Source organism: Canis lupus, chromosome 36 (genome assembly GCF_011100685.1).
Source record: "Canis lupus familiaris isolate Mischka breed German Shepherd chromosome 36, alternate assembly UU_Cfam_GSD_1.0, whole genome shotgun sequence".
Classification (NCBI taxonomy): domain Eukaryota; kingdom Metazoa; phylum Chordata; class Mammalia; order Carnivora; family Canidae; genus Canis; species Canis lupus.
In genome coordinates, this window is record NC_049257.1 from 29,046,904 (window position 1) to 29,059,371 (window position 12,468).

At 48.6% G+C, this 12,468-nt stretch overlaps 2 long non-coding RNA genes across 2 annotated transcripts in view; both read right to left on the reverse strand.

Annotated features, from left to right (window-relative positions):
• Nucleotides 1–375: 375 nt before the first annotated feature.
• Nucleotides 376–6,071, reverse strand: LOC111094255. The gene is made up of 3 exons (XR_005384521.1): nucleotides 5,932–6,071; nucleotides 5,085–5,231; nucleotides 376–1,141 (listed from the first exon to the last, which is right to left on the reverse strand). It is a non-coding gene; the product is annotated as an uncharacterized LOC111094255 (long non-coding RNA).
• A 2,456-nt stretch (nucleotides 6,072–8,527) lies between these two features.
• LOC102156220 overlaps nucleotides 8,528–12,468 on the reverse strand; it is a 54,966-nt gene continuing 51,025 nt past the window's right edge. Inside the window, exon 5 of the long non-coding RNA XR_005384877.1 lies at nucleotides 8,528–8,789. This is a non-coding gene — a long non-coding RNA (uncharacterized LOC102156220). The remainder of the gene's footprint in view (nucleotides 8,790–12,468) is intronic.

Below are 12,468 nucleotides of genomic sequence, written 5' to 3' on the forward strand. Positions count from 1 at the left end.
CCTCAATAAAACTGAAAATATTTTTAAACGAAATATTTCTTGGAAATCAGAAGGTTCTAATATCAGAGTTATGACGTCTAGAAAGTAGGATAAAAGGTAACAAACTCACAAGAGAGTTGTCCTTCTCTTTTATTTAAAAGGAAATACTGCACTTCTCCATCTTTGGATAGATTATCACTACTACTAAAAGCCTTATATATGAATTTTTGAAAGCAGTAATGCATCTGCATTACTTCTCTGGCTTTTAAAATCCATAATAGAAACTTAAACGCCTTAGAAAAAGAACCTTACGTATATATGTCTAGGAGTAATCCTACCTAGTAATCATGAACATACTTAGAAGCTCATAATCAGATTTTATTTAGAAACGTCGCTGTTAAAAACGTCAATACTTTGATCCCCCCAGACTCCAGTTACGCTTCTGTAGCGCTGTGGTAACAGAGCAGAATATTTTGTCTTAAGTGAGTAAGCTCCTTAAAGGTAAAGAATCATTAACATTTTCAAGTGTCAAGTTGTCATCTTGCCAAATTTTATTTACAGCTAACATTTTGACGGCAGCAAGACATAGCAGATGTATACAGGAGGCCTCGCTTCCGATTGCAAACTTTCACTAATAACGTGAACTTGAACAAACCATTGTCCTTTCCTGGTCCTCAGCTGTCTTAGTGGTAAAATAAGTTGAGTCGACTTTAGGATCAAGTGGAAAATGCTTTGAAATAAAAGCACTAGAGCCTAGAACATTCTTCTCCAACTTAACGTTGAAATAATGACACTAAGTGAAACAAAAGCGAGACAATGACACTAATTTCAGGAGAAATAGGACCGCGAGATGAGGTTCCATCTAATACACAGAGGGGGCCAATTTAGTCCGTAATCTTTATTGCTAAAGACAAATGCTGAATGGTAATTTGTTCGAGTTGTGTAGCAGGTAATTTCTTGGAACAGTGAGTTTTCCTCAGTGGAATCTTTGAATTTTTTTTCTGCATGCTGAAACCTGAAATGACCTTTCATTTCCCTAATATGTAGCTCAAAAATTGGAGGACTGGATCAAGTTTCAATGCCTCTACTATTGTCACAATGGCTAAGCCAAACTCAGACCACCAGTCTTCCATCCTCTATTTGTGGGGTTCAAGAGTTAAGTCTGTTTGAAAAATTAAACATAAGAAATACATAGTTAATATATATACATCATTGTCCAGATAACAATATCTAATTCTAAAAATAAATGTTTATGTTTTCATGGCTATGCTTCACTTCATTCACAAATAAAAAAAAAAAGAAATCAGGTAAACTTGACCTATATCATTTAGAATGATAAAATAAATGGTTAGCAGACCTTGCTTCTCAAATAAGTATTAGACTTTTTATACTTTTTTGCACAACAGGATTCTGTATCCTTTTATGGTTTGAGAGGTGATGGCCAAGCACAAAGACGTGGGAGCCATATGGGGTATGTACGTCAGGAATTTCTAATAAATGTCTACATCTATAATGTTTCTACCAAATATCTACATTAAATGGATCAACTCTGAAAGACGTGGCATTTTTCAATAAAATTCAGCTTTTGAGCAGTGATTTTTTTAATCTATCCTTCCAGTGAAAATGTTGCTATTAAATGAATATAACTGTACTTCTAATTCCTAAGTACTTTGAATTTCAGCCAAAATACAGCATGATTTTCATAATGTCATTGGATATGGTCATTGCCATTGTCTACAACTTGATTGCTACCATAATTCTTGGTGATTTTAGTAGCCAGGCAGCTCATTGACCTCTACTCTTTAAATAATTTTGATCTCTTCTCCTCTTAAGTAACACGGTGCCCTAAATGACATCTCCCCTTTACGATCTCAATAGTAAACATTACTCTCTTTTGTGCCCACCTCCTCCTCCACATTTCCTCATTCTCTCTGGTACCAGGTTTTCAGTATTTCTTCTACCCACTGGAACCTACAATCTTGCAATTTTGTTTTCACAGCTTACTCTCGCCATTCCTTACCCAGCCTTTGTGTCCGTGTAGGTGCAGGTGTCTGCAGAAAAACACAGAACCACGCTTACTGGTCTCACTTTAAAGTCAAGGGCACCAACCTTAAGTAGCCCCTTCATGCTGCCCAAGCCATCATATTGTATTTTCCTACCATATGTTTTTATTTTCCTAGTATTTTACAGCCTTTTCACTTTCCTCAAACCTTCAATGCCTCCACCCTCAGATTATGACCACCTTCTTTCCTTCTATCTTTGCATGGCCTCTCCATGTATGCCCTAGATCCCAATATCCTCTCCTACACAAGAGTATTGTTTCCAGGAGTTCTCCTCTCTTTAAGGGAGCATCACGTTTTCCCATCTGTATTGGCTCATCCCCCACTAGCACACTGACGTGCAGTTATATATTTCATCTTAGAAGTGACTTCCTGTTACCCCATATCACCTTCACTCTGCCCACCTTTAGAGCAAAACTCATCAAAAAATTATATATATATATAATATATATATATATATTATATATATATATATATACACACACTCCCTGAAGATTTTTTCCTGTTGAATGCAATCCAGTCAAGGCTTCTATTGCATCCAGTCTTGTGAAGTCCTCAGTGATCATCTCCTCATTCTCAGACTTCCCCTTAACTTAATGTATCCATAGCATTTGAACCAGTTAATCACCCAGATTCCTTGTCTAAACCCTTTCTTCAGTTGGTCTCCATGCATTTTGTCTTGATTTCAGTCTCTCTGCTTTGCTTCTCCTTATTTCTCTGCTCTCTTAACATTGGAATGCTCAGTACTTGGACTCCTCTCAATCTTCACTCATACCCTAGGTGATAGCTTCAGTTACGATCTCCTCTATCTGCTCACTGCTCTCAATTTAATAATCAGCCCAGAGTTCTTGCCTGATCTCAAGACTCAAATATCCAACGACTTACTCAACATCCACTGAAATGTTTAATAAGCACATGCCCAAAGCTCTGGATTATTTTACTCCTAAATCTGTTTCTTTGGCAGGATTTTCCATCTCATCATCTCTATCATTCCAGTTGCTCAACTTCAAGAGTTAGAATCATCCTTGTTTCCTCTGTTTCTCACATTTCACACATCCAAGTCACCAATACATTCTGTTGGCTTTATCATCCAAATACATCCAGGAACTAACACCTTCTCATTATTTCACTATTACCACCTAGTCCAAGCCCTCACCCATCTCACTGACCTGGCTCTATTAACCTCTGAACTGCTCTCTCTTCTTCTCTACTTGACCTCTTTAAAGTTTTTCTCAATACAATAGCCGGGCAATTCATTTTATAACATAAGTTATATAATATTATTTCTCTGCTCAAAACCCTCTCATAACTTCCTACTTCATTTGGAGTGAAATCTAAAGCCTTTACGATGGCCTAGAAGTCCTACAAGATTTTGCACCATCTCTCCACTCTCCCCCTTCCAAGACCTTTGTAATACCATCTGCTACCACTCTTCCCTTTTCCCAATCAAGCCACTTGGGTCCCCCTGCTTGTTTATGGACATGCCAACTATGCCCATACTTCAGAGTCTCTGCTTTCTGTGTTGTCTCTTCAGTGAGGACTTTCCTGACCATCGTATACAAAATAACAATACAGCCTCCCCACCCCAGAAGCTCCAGCCCCCTCCCACACTCATTTCTCTTCATAGTACTAATCATTTGGCGTACAACATATTTATTTTTCTATTGTGCCATTCCTCACTAAATATAGGCTCCATGAGTGAAAGAATATTTTTTTGCTTATTTGTTCATTCACTTATTTCAAAACCTAAATAATGCCTGGGTATATAGTAGTAGCTCAATAAATATTTGTTGAGTAAAGAAACCATTTTTACATAATTCAAAACGGAATTTTGATCCAAAGGGAGTTTGTCATTATTTAAAAGCACAAAATCTCAAAGCATTAGAACTGGAAAGAACATAAGGACCACCCTCCAAAAATAAAATATTTCCATTGTCTTCTCCGGAATCCTTATGGGCAATGGGATCATGAGTCAGGACTAGGAAAATGTAAATGCTCAGTTACCCTATCCCAGCCCCAACCAAAGCAGCCCTATTTTGTTGTTGTCATTGTTTTCTATTTTAAGCTTCAACATAACGGTTTACTAAATATTTTACTAAATATTTTAAAGTTCTGAAACCTAAAAACTAGAACTTCAGATCTGGTGTAAATCTTCAGTCACAAAGAAAGATTGCATCCTGGAAAATGAAGTGAGTTAATCCAGGTCAAATCACAAGAACTTCAGAAAACCAGGGCTGGAACTCCTGGCTCCTCAATCCTGTCCTCATGTCTGCCCTCCTCCAGGCCAAGATTTCTCCATGGAGAGCTGTTCCTCAATGGGCATAATGCTTGAATGTGTTGCCCTTCCAAAAGATCCAATTATTATTTCAGATTTAATTATCACAGTCTCGGTTTCTTACAAAATTTTTTAGATTTAAAATTCAATAATTGCTCTTTCAGATTGCTGAAAATAATACACATATGTTTGAGCTTTTCATGATTTCTCATAAAAACTAACCTGTGTTCACATTGCTAAAGCAGGGCAGGAGACTGGATTGCAGTTTGCCACATTTAAGTATTTCCTTAAATAGATTATGGAATCTAAATTTTCTGCACCCTATTTCTCAATTTCTCTTCAACGCATCCATGGATAGACTCTTCAGCACACAACCCACAAAGTTAAATTGGTTTGTGATTGGAACAAATGAAAAAGAAAACGTATGACCCGTGTGTATTCCACCAAGCTGACACGATGCATGTGTTTCTCTGCCGGGTTTAGATTAACCGCTGATTTGATGCACCAACTGGCCCATTTCTCATAAATGGGTTTTCTTCTATTCAGTGTTTGGTAAGCTCCTTGTCAACAAGATAACTCCCTAGGCTGAATAAAAGCCCCCTTAGACCCTGACAGCCTTGGAGGATTATTTGCTAGGCAGTGATTTTAGGGACCTCTGACAACTTCATTTTGATATTTTCCAAGAAAAAAAATATGACTAAAACCCCTAAACACTTAAGCATTTCCAATTTTAAAGGCTTAATGCTCAGAAAAAAAAATGGGAATCCTACCAGGATTTTTGATGGCTACTTAAAAGATGGGATATCTAATCCATTCCTTCATTTATTGCAAAGAAAGCAAATTCAAGGCAGCAGTAATTCACTCGATCAAAAGAAGTTTTCAGCCCCAAGGGCTCTTTGTGGTTCTCAGGATTGGTTCTGTGCAAAAAATAAAAAAATAATAAAAAACAAAAATAGAACAAGTGCAAAGAATTATCCCAGCATGGGCTTCACCTATCATCTACATTTCCAAGATCTTATTTGTTGGTGGTTGAACCTTGAAAACCCCATCGCGGCTCCTGTTTACAGCTTGAGTTGTAGTCCATAAAATATCATTTACAACACAATAGAATGTATTGCTTCCATACTTTATACAGTCAGTAATCCTTGTGTACTTAAAATTATCTGATAGATAAATTCAGTAAAATTTATAGTATAAAATTATTATATATATAAATTATATACACTGAGACCTTAAAATCTCCCTCAGTCACTAATTAGCAGTTTGGTTTTGATGTTGGCCCCGTAGAGATCTGAAGACAAGGTGCTCAGGGTGCTTAGGGTGCTCAGGGCGCCAGCACACCAATGGGCTCCTAATCGTTTCCCCAGCAAAGGCTGTCGGTGCATCAGCCGGAGGGGCCCAGGCCGCAAGGCCTCACACTAACCCGGGCCAAGCCAAACCCCAGGGAGACACAGACTTCCCTCAAAGTCTTTTCTTCCTAAAATGAAGCTGAAAACCTCTGCTCCCCACCAGGGACTGAACCTGTGGCTGAGCGACGGCGTGGAAGTGGATGGAAGTGGATGGAGAGGACCGGAGACTCGCTGGCCCGGGGTCAAGCCTCCCAAGGGGATGACTCACCTGCGATGACTTCCACGGGACATGAGGGGGTCGTCGGGCCCCCGGGGCTGGGAGAAGCACATGCAGCCACTCCGCTAAGGCCCCGTGGCCTTCAAAGCTTCTAGCACCTTCAGGGCCGCTGGGACTCTTCCGGGAGTGTGGGCAGGCAGGTGACAGGTGAGCAGGTGACAGGTGAGCCACGGCCCCCAGTGTCCGGGCCCGCCAGCTGTGACCTCGGGTTGGCAGGTGCAGCCACATCGCGCCCCAGCCTGGCCTTGGGCCTGCGGCACATTGTCTCCCTGTCCTTCCCCTGTGTCCACAGAGGGAGAAAGTTAAGGAAGGGGGGAGGGACGGAGGGATGGACAGAGGGAGGGAGGGAGGGAAGGGAGGGAGGAGAGAGAAAGGGGGAGGGATGAGAGAGAGGAGGGAGAGAGAGGGGGAGGGAAGGACGGAGGGAGGGACAGAGGGAGGGAGAGAGGGGGAGGGGGAGGGAGAGAGGGAGGAGAGGAGAGAGAGGGGGGAGGGAGGGAGAGAGGAGTGAGAGAGAGTGGGAGGGAAGAAGGAAGGGATGGAGGGAGGGAGGGAGGGGAGGGAGGAAGGAAGGAAGGAACAGGAACAGTGGGGGAGAGAGGAGGGGGAGAGGGAGGGAGAGAGGAGGGGGGAGGGAGGAAGGAAGGAAGGAACAGAGAGGGAGAGAGGAGGGGGGAAGGAGGAGGGGAGAGAGAGGAGGGGGAGGGAGGGAGGGAGGAAGGAAGGAACGGGGGAGAGAGGAGGGGGGAGAGAGGGGGGAGAGAGGAGGGGGGAGAGAGGAGAGGGGAGGGAGGGAGGAAGGAATAGGGGGAGAGAGGAGGGGGGAGGGAGGAGGGGGGAGGGGGGGAGGAGGAGGGGGAGGAAGGGAGGAAGGAACAGGGGGAGAGAGGAGGGGGGAGAGAGGAGGGGGAAGGGAGGGAGGGAGGAAGGAAGAGAGAAAGGATGGGGGAGGGAGGGAGGGAGGAAGGAACAGAGGGGGAGAGAGGAGGGGGGAGGGAAGGAGAGAGGAGGGGGGAGGGAGGGGGAGAGAGGAGGGGGAGGGAGGAGGGGGGAGAGCGGAGGGGACGGAAGGAGGGAGGGAGGGAGGGAGGAGGGGGGGATGGAGGGGTTCATGATTTCCCGCGAGGCCCTGAGCTGAGGAGTGACCCCGAGCCCGCGCCCCTGCCCCGCCCGCACGTCCGGTGCGGAGGAACCCACCTGAGCCAGTCGCTGTCCCGCGTCCTGAAATGTCATCCCCGAAGCGGACGCTCTCGAAGCAGCTACACAAGTCAGTCTCTTGCGGGGATGGGGACGGGGACGGTCGCCGAGCAGCGGCCGGGCATCGAGGAGGCCTGGAGCACCCGCGCCCCGCTGCCCCGCACCTGCCCGCGGCCTCCACCTGCACGTCGGACCCGGGGGTCAGCTGGGCCGGGGCCTCAGGCTGCGCCCCTGGGAGCCCCCAGCGTGGCCGCGGCGCCACGGACGGGGACCGGGTCAGGCCCCAGCACCCGGCACAGAGGGGCACCGCACCCCCCGGCCCCCACGGGGACCCCAGCAGCGTCCAGTGGAGAGCACCCCGACGCCCCCTCCACCAGGACGGACTGCAGCGCCGTCGCGGGTGCTCGGGTTCCCTGTCCTGCCGGGGGTGTCACTTGCCCCCCTCCCCCACCAAGGCGCTCGGGGGGGGGGGCCGACTCCAGCCCACCCCCACCCCCCCACCCCCCCCCCCCCCCCCCCCCCGCCCCCGTCACCCAGTGTGGCCAGCTGCCTGCCCGACCCGGGAGCCAGCCCAGCGGCGGAGTTCAGTGCGGGGCAGAAAGGCCCCGGGCAGCCCCGCGGCTCGCAGGGGGCAGGTGCGCAGGGTGTTTGGGGGGTGCTGGGAGCCTGGCGCCCAGTGCCCGGAACACCCACCCCCACCCCACCCCCCGTCCCCGGGCGAAGCTCAGAGGAAATCGGCAGGGACGCCAGCACCGAGGGAGACGGACAAAGCTCCAGCCGCTGACCCTAAGGGAACTCCGACCTATGAAGTTCCTAAAGAATTAAAAACAAAGGGGCACCTTGCTGGGCTCAGGATGTGGAACACGCGAGCCTTGGTCTCTCCGAGTGGTGAGTTTGAGCCCCCGTATCGGAGGTAGGGATTACTTAAAATACTAAAATCTTAAAGAAAAAAAAAAATGAGAGAGAGAGAGAAGTACAAATGGAACTCGCGTGGGCTCCAGCAACCCCACTTCTGAGTGTGCCACCGCGGGTGTGAATCCCTGGGGCGCCGGCCGCCCGCACGCACCCTGCCCCGGGGCTCCCGGCCGAGGCAGGGAAGTGCCCCTGGGCTCCAGCAGCGGACCCTGAGACAGAGAATGTACGAGCGTTATCCGGCCTTTATAAAGGGGGGGCGTCCTACCGGTTGGGACCCCACAAATAAAGCTGGAGGACAGCGTGCGCACTGGGTAAGCCAGGGCCAGAACTGCACGTTCCCACCCTTAGGAGACCGTGAAAGGATGGAGGTCCTAAGGGGGACAGTGGGACGGTGGTTACCAGGGCGATGGGAGGAAGCCCTGCAAGGTCGTGAGCCTCGGGGTCCCCCCTGGGCCCTGGGACTGAGCCCCCCCACCCCCCGTCCGCCGTCAGGGAACCACGTACAGCAAGCGTCCCCGTTGTCCCACTGGTGTGGGGGTGCCGGCCTCTGCCCCCGCCGCTGGGGCCTCTCCCAATCTTCCAGGTGGCCACAGTGCACCGCAGGCTTCCAGAGAACTCCCTCGACGGCGATGAGATTCCGAGGCTCAAGATGCAAACTGGTGAGGGTGCCAGGGAGTCCTAGGCAGGTGCAGGTAGCCCAGAGCTGCTGTGGCGACACGGAAGGGACCGAAGAACACCTGTTGCAACAGCGTATTAGGTACCCATTAGGTGGCAAAGGACAAATAATCCCCCAAATCAGGGGCTTAATACAATAAAAAGTTTATTTCTCACTTAAAATTCGCCGGGTGAGGTGAGTCGCTGGGGCAGAGTGGAAGAGCAGCGCCTGCCTGCTCCTTGTCTGTACCAGGAAACCCCCAACGGGGGGAGGGGGGAGAGGGAAGAGCACCTCGTGGGGACGATGCACTGAGGGTAACGCTGCATGGCCCAGCCACAGCCGAAGCGCTTTTGGGGCCATGGTGCACCTGCGTGCCTTGCAGGAAGGGACCACAGGGAGGGACCGTGGGTGCCAGCTGGCGAGTCTGCCATGGGTGCCAAGGGGGGGCGGAACGCAGCACACGGTGCTCAGGGAAGGCTGAAGGGCACAGGTGACCCCCGAATGTAGAGGTAGGGGGACGGAGGGGGGGTAACCATGTCAATGGAACTGGCTTGAGAGAAGCCCAGATACTGGATTAAGCTTCGTTCTGGCCAGTCTGGGGGTGGGGGTTGTAGCTGAGATTAACACCTCAACATTGCTCCCCCCACCCCAGGAGGGGACATCCCCATTGAGAAGGCCTGAACAGAACACACACACACACACACATACACACAGACACACACGCGTGCGCGCGCACGCGCGTGCAGAGTTGCAGAGAATTTGCTCTGTGTGCAGGTCTCTAAGCCGGGACAGGAGTTTCCTCCTGCTTTGGGACCTGGGCTGGAATTGGCACCACTAGTTCTGCGGGTCCTCAGGCCTCTGGAGCCGGAGAAGAACCTACCCCAGCTTCCCTCGGTCTGCAGCTCCCTCCCTGCAGCCCCTGGGACCTGTCGCCCCCATGGTCCCTAAGCCAACTGCTCACAGTAACTCCTACACGTAGGTGGCCCGTCGGGTCTGCTCCTCTGGGGCCCAGGCTGATGGCGGAGAGCAGAACGTTGTCATTGGCCGGAGGACTGAAAGCATCCCTGGGGTGGGACAGGTGGGTCCGGGCCCCGGGACAACAGAGCAGGACCCAGGCAGAGGCAGAGAACCCGGGTACACTGTCCTGGTGGAGCCCGAAGAGGGCACGGCCAAGGCAGACAGGACCCCACGGGGGACCCCGGCGCTGACACCCCTGCCTCTACCCAAAGGAGGAAAGGACGGGCTAGAGGGCCTCCATTAGTGCAGAGTAACACGGGGTCAGCACACCACTTGGCAAACGGAAAGAAGGACGCTTCGTAAGGGCAAAGGGATTTTCTGCTTCCTACAGTTGACCCTCGGACATCTCAGGGGTTCGGTTGGCCGACACCCTCCACAGCTCAAAATCCACGTGTACCTTTTTTCTGCTTTCTTTTTCCGGTAGGCTCCACGCCCAGTGTGGAGCTGGAGTCATGACCCAACGGTGAGAGCCGCGTGCTCTACCCACTGAGCCAGCCAGGGCCTCCCAAAATCCACGTCCCACTTGAATCACCTTACTGATAACATAAACAGTCAATTAAGGCATAATTTGTATGTTGATTACATTATACGCCTTATTCGAGAGCACAGTGAGCTAGAGGAAAGAAATTACTAAGAGAATCGTAAGGAAGAGAAAATGCACTCACAGTACTGCACGCTATTTATCTAAGAAACTGCCCGTAAGCGGGCCTGTGTAGCTCCAGCCTGTGTTGTTCAAGGGTCACCCGTCGTGTTAGAGGTGAAGCGCCTGCGTCCTGTGAGCTCCCGAGGAAAGATGATGAACAGCCCCGCGGGCCTGGAGCCAGGGGGACCTGAGGTCAGCGTTACTGCAGGTTAAGGTGGTTTGCACGTGAGCTCCTAGCGTGATTATGACAAATAGTATGTGCTCAAAGGAAAACGTGGCTCCCTTCTTTTCCCTCTCAACAACAAATCAAGCAGAAAGCACACATTTGTCCGAGAACAACAGAAAAAAAACGCACCAGTTGAAGCTCTGATGCCAGAGATCTGCTTGATATTGCCAATTTTCTTTGTGAACAGTTGTGCCCTATGAAGGTAAGAGCCAACAAATTTTCAGATTCTTAAGCCAATAAACTCAACCTCCGAGTGAGCCAGCCCAGGTCCTGCTGGTATCCACTCCCTGGGTTGGAGAAATGTGCAAAAAGATAATACTGAGCCCAGTGTTCATACGGAAAAACATTATCAATTTATAATGACTTCATAATAAAAATGAGCAAGAAAATACTAATGTATTGAAATCATGGACTATTTTTTTTTCCTTCCGGGGGAGGGTGAGGAAGGGACAGAGGGAGAGAGAGAATCCTAAGCTGAGTCTGCCCTGTGTGTAGGGCTCCGGTCCCCACTCGGGCTGGATCCCTTAACCCCGAGATCATGACCCTGAGCTGAAACCAAGAGTCAGACACTAGCCTATGAGCCCCCCAGGAGCACCAACTATTCACTTTTTAATGAAGTGTTTGTCTCTTAACAAAAACTTTGATTTCACAATTAGATACATAATATTCATGCCTTGTGATCCCCACAGGAAACAATGTTTTTTAAATAAGGCAATATATTGAGGACAATGTATCTGGGGCACCTGGGTGGCTCAGTCAGCTAAGCCTCCGCCTGCGGCTCAGGGCAAGCAGGGCTCCCTGCTCAGCGGGGAGTCGGCTTCCTCCTCTGCCCCTCCCTCTGCTCCTGCGCTCTCTCTCTCTCTCTCTCTCTCTCTCTCTCAAGTAAATACATAAAGTATTTTTTTTAAAAAAAGAAAATCTATTTAAGTCATGACAGGCTGAAAGAAAACTCCATACAGTGAAATCGGAAGGAAAAAAAACAAACCTTATTTGGTAGTTTAAGACCCAAATAAGCAAGGCTTATTTCCTGAAAATAAATAAAAGGTAAATTAAAGCTTTTAAATAGTGATTTTTTGGGGGCAGCCCGGGTGGCTCAGCGGTTTAGCGCCGCCTTCAGCCCAGGGCTTGATCCTGGAGACCCAGGATCGAGTCCTGCGTCGGGCTCCCTGTATGGAGCCTGCTTCTCCCTCTTCCTGTGTCTCTGCCTCTCTCTCTCTCTCATAAATAAATTTCAAAAAAAAAAACTTTAAAAATAAATAGTGATTTTTTTTTGCATGATTAAGAAACTAATTCACTTTGTGTTACTATCATGTCTCCTCCTCAGTTACCTTTATTCTGCTTGATAAAGAGGAGACGTATAGCTTAATTCAAAGCTTCCAACCCATAGAGCAGCGCTTCTCGACATTAGCTGCATGTTTAGAACTGTCAGGGGAGCTTTTTTTTTAAGTTTTTATTTACATCCTGGTTCGTGCAATATCGGTTTCAGGGATAGAATTCAGTGATTCATCACTTAACATACAACACCCAGTGCTCATCACAGGTGCCCCCCTTAATGCCCGTCACCCACCTAGCCCCTCCCCCCACCTCCTCTCTGGCAGCCCTCGGTTTGTTCTCTCTAGGTAAGAGTGAGTCTCTTATACTCTGCATCCCTCTCCTTTTTTTCTTTCCCCTCTGTTCATCTGTTTTTCTTGAATTCCACATACGAGTGAAATCATATGGTATTTGTCTTTCTCTGATTTCACTCAGCATAATACCCTCTAGGCCCATCTACGCCACTGCAAATGGCAAGATTTCACTTCTTGATGGCTGAGAAATATCCCACTGTGTATATATCCCACATCTTTTTTCTCCATTTATCAGTCGATGGACATTTGG